Raw genomic sequence first — 4,592 nt, 5'->3', positions numbered from 1 at the left:
TAAAGGGCTTTTGCCCGAAACGTCGATTTTACTGCTCCTTGGATGCTGCCTGAACTGGTGTGCTCTTCCAGCACCACCCTTGATGAAACCATGTTGACTACCTGAAATCAAATTGTTGCTTGCTAGATGATTATAAATCTTATCTGTTATAATCCTTTCCAAAACCTTTCCTACAACAGAAGTAAGGCTCCCTGTGGGTAGTACGGTGGCACAGTGGTTAGAACTGCTCTCTCATAGCACCAGAGACCCAGGTTCAATTCCCGCCTCAGGCAACTGTCTGTGTGGAGTTTGCACATTCTCCGGGTGCTCCGGTTTCCTTCCACAGTCCAAGAATGTGCAGGTTAGGTGAATTGGCCGTGCTAAATTGCCCATAGTGTTAGGTGAGGGGGTAAATGTAGGGGAATGGGTCTGGGTGGGTTGCTCTTCAGAGTGCCGGTGTGGACTTGTTGGGCCGAAGGGCCTGTTTCCATACTGTAAGTAAACTAATCTAATCATAATTACCTGGGTCATCTCTACTGCCTTTCTTGAAGTGCGTAACATTTGCAATCCTCCAGTCCTCAAAGTGCAGCACCTCACATTAATCTAAGTTAAACAAAGTGTGTTTTGTTTAAAGTCTAGTAGTAGGCCAATCAAATTACATCTGGGAACATAGTGCCTTATACTTGCATTTATATAAAATTAAAAGTTTGGGTCTAGCTTATCTCCTGATATATTTTGAGGGGGTTTGGTCTGGCCCACAACACTGCCTCATTCATTTCATCCAGATCTGGCAATGTATCCACTGTTAAGCATGTCAGACTACTCAGTGCCTCCTCTCTCTCTCTCTCTGCTAATCTCTTTAGTTGCATCAGAGACCTACTCCCAGATTTCTATCCCAATATCATCCCTCTCACAAGTGAAAACTGGCCTAAGTTATTCATTTAGAATCTTGCCTCCATACTCTGGGTTTATGCAGAAGTTACTACTGTTGTCCTTAATGGGCCCTACTCTTTCCCTCATTTAGTCTCAAATTACAGGGGGATCCCCATTTACAAACATCCGACTTAAAAATGCTTGCACTTATGAACGTGATTTTAAATACCTGACATACAAATATTTCCTTATATTTACATCTGGATCCCTTACATTGTCCTGCAATATGTTCCGATTTGTGCACAAATCAAATTGTGAAATCTAGGATGGAACCAGCAATGTGGGGACTGCCAGCACCTGTAAAACACCTTGGGATTTTCCTTTACTTTACCTGCCAGTATCATTAAATGTCCCCTTTTAGCTCTTCTAATCTTTCTTTTAAGTTTCCGTTTGTACATCCTGTACTCCTGTAGGGCTTCTTGCTGTTTTGACCCCAGGGTTCCTGCCATTAGCATCTGCTTTTCTGTTAAAACAACGATGTCTATCCCTCAATATTTGGGGTTCACATGATTTGATGGTCCCATCTTTTTCTTAATTGGAACTTTTTTTCCTCTCCATTTCCTTCTTGAATTCATCCCTTTCAGACTGATTTAACTGAAAGTATCCGCTCCCAGTTCATTCTTGGGAGCGGATACTTTCATATTTGAACATATTAAAGTCAGCTCTGTCCCAGTTAAGTTGATTTCAGGGTCATCCTATCCTTTTCCATAACATTTTTGAATCTTAAAGAGTTATGATTGCTGCCTGCAAAACATTTCCTCACTGGTCATTCGACCACTTTCCCAGCTTCATTACCTAAACCTAATTAAGTCCAGGACTGCCATTTCTCTTGTAGGGCCTTCTACGTCCTGGCTTAAAAACATGTCCTGGATGTATTTTAAGAATTGCGCTCCCTCCTAACCTTTCACACACTGACTATCTCAATTAATGTTGGGGAAGTTGAAATCCTCAATTGTCACTACTCTATTACTTTCCAATCTTTCCTGCAGTTTGCTGATGTATCTGCTCTTGTATTCCTCTCAGACTGTCAGGGGGCCAATAGAATGCTCCCAGCAACGTGATTGCTCCTTGTTGGTTTTTATGTTCTACAGATATGGCTTCATTGGAGGGCCTTCTAAAATTGGAGGTGTAGTGGACAGCGAAGAAGGTTACCTGAGAGTACAACAGGATCTTAATCAGATGGGCCAATGGGCTGAGGAGTGGCAGATGGAGTTTAATTTAGATAAATGTGGGGTGATGCATTTTGGATAGGCAAATCAGGATAAAACCTGTACACTTAACATAGAACATAGAACATAGAAAAGTACAGCACAGAACAGGCCCTTTGGCCCGTGATGTTAAGCCGAGATTTAATCCTAATATAAAATATAGTAACAACCTATGCACCCCTCAACTCACTGCTATCCATGTGCATGTCCAGAACTCACTTAAATGTCCCCAGTGACTCTGCTTCCACCACCACCACTGGTAAAGCATTCCATACATTCACAACTCTCTGTGTAAAAAACCTACCTCTGACATCTCCTTTATACCTTCCTCCTAATATCTTCAAACTATGACTTCTCATACCAGTCAATTCTGCTCTGGGGAAAAGTCTCTGGCTATTGACTCTATCTATTCCTTTCAGTATTTTGTACACCTCGATCAGGTCTCCTCTCTTCTTCCTTCTCTCCAGAGAGAAAAGTCTGAGCCTATTCAACCTCTCTTCATAAGATAGGCCCTCCAGTCCAGGCAGCATCCTGGTAAACCTTCTTTGCACCCTCTCAAAGCCTCTGTATCTTTCCTATAGGAGGGTGACCAGAACTGGACACAATATTCCAAGTGTGGAATCACCAGGGACTTGTAGAGCTGCAGCAAAACCTCACGGCTCTTAAACTCTATCCCCCTGTTGGTAATGGTAAGGTCCTGGGGAGAGTTGCTGAACAAGAGACCTTGGAGTGCAGGTTCATAGCTCCTTGAAACTGGAGTCACAGGTAGATAGGATAGTGAAGAAGGAGCTTGGTATGCTTTCTTTTGGACAGAGCATTGAGTTTAGGAGTTGGGAGTGCATGTTGTGGCTGTACAGGACATTGGTTAGGCCACTATTGGAATATTGCGTGCAATTCTGAACTCCCTCCTATCAGAAGGATGTTGTGAAACTTGAAAGTGTTCAGAAAAGATTTACAAAGATATTGCCAGGGTTGGAAGATTTAAGCGATAGGGAGAGGCAGAATAGGGTGGGGCTGTTTTCTCTCGAGTGTCAGAGGCTGAGGGGTGACCTTATAGAGGTTTATAAAACCTATAGGGACATGGATAGGATAAATAGACAAGGTCTTTTCCCTGGGGTGGAGGAGTCCAGAACTAGAGGGCATAGGTTTCGGGTGAGAGGGGAAAAATTTAAAAGGGACCTAAGAGGCAATGTTTTCACACAGAGGGTGGTACGTTTATGGAATGAGCTGCCAGACGAAGTGGTGGAGGCTGGTACAATTACAGATTTAAAAGACATCTGGATGGGTATATGAATAGGAAGGGTTTAGAGCCAAGGGCTGGAAAATGGTTAGGTTGGGATATCTGGTCGGCATTTTTTGTGCTGTACATCTCCATGACTCCATGTCATCCCTCCTTACTGCTGTAATAGATATCCTGATCAATATTATCACATCTCCTCCTCTTTCACTTCTTCCCTCTCTCACCTGAAGACCATATATCCTGGAATATTGATTGACTGAATGACTTATTGTTGTACAGTGTGCTGAAATACAGTGAAAAGTGTTGTTTTGTGCCACATTGTAAATAAACCAGAGATTGCTATCTTTTGGATCGTGTTCATTAATCTCCTTCCCACTCCCTAAATGCTGCTTTCAGGACCTCATTTCTTTTCTTCACCCATGTCATTGATACTGACATTGTATCATGGCTGCTGGTTGCTCATCCTCTGCCTTCAGAATACCCTGCAGCTGCTCTGAGACACCCCTGATCCTAACACCTGGAAGCAACATCCCATCCTCGAGTCTCTTCTGCAGCTACAGCAACGTCTGTCTCTGCCCCTTACCATTGAAATCACTACCACTACCGACCTGCCATTCTTCTTCCTCCCCTCTTGTGCAGCAGACCCACCCATGAAATGGAGATGATTAAAAGGAGCCTTTTGCTCTACCTGCCTTCCTTTATTCTAACCGGTGGTTACCATGCCCTTTCTGCCTGTTCAGTTTTCACTTGTGGTATGAACATGGCACTGAATGTGCCCAGACACTCCACAATGAATTCAGCTGCAGCTCCAGCTCTGAAATACAGTTCACCAGGAGCTGCAGCTGGACACACTTCCTGCAAACATCTTCCCCAGGAACATCTGAAGCTTCCATGATGTCATACAACAGATGTGAGGTCTGCTGCTGTAACTTTATTTAAGGACTGAAATAACTCTCTTCTTGCAAAATAATAATTCTGCTTATGTGAGAGGAGTGTTAAGTTACTTCCCTTACGCTAACTGTGCTTCACTTATCCTACTTTGTTTACTTATTGTCCTTTATTATATTAGCCCATACTTGCACGCATTCCAATTCTGAAGAAGGGTGGCTGGACTAGAAACATTATCCCTGCGTTCTCTCCACAGGTGCTGACAGACCTGCTGAGTTTCTCCAGCAATTTCTGTTTTTGTTTCTGACCTTCAGCACCCATAGTTGTTTTTGTTGTATTTTAGT

This window comes from Chiloscyllium plagiosum, chromosome 17 (genome assembly GCF_004010195.1).
Source record: "Chiloscyllium plagiosum isolate BGI_BamShark_2017 chromosome 17, ASM401019v2, whole genome shotgun sequence".
Classification (NCBI taxonomy): Eukaryota; Metazoa; Chordata; class Chondrichthyes; order Orectolobiformes; family Hemiscylliidae; genus Chiloscyllium; species Chiloscyllium plagiosum.
The sequence above is the reverse complement of the archived record's forward strand: the minus strand, read 5'-3'. Positions refer to the sequence as shown.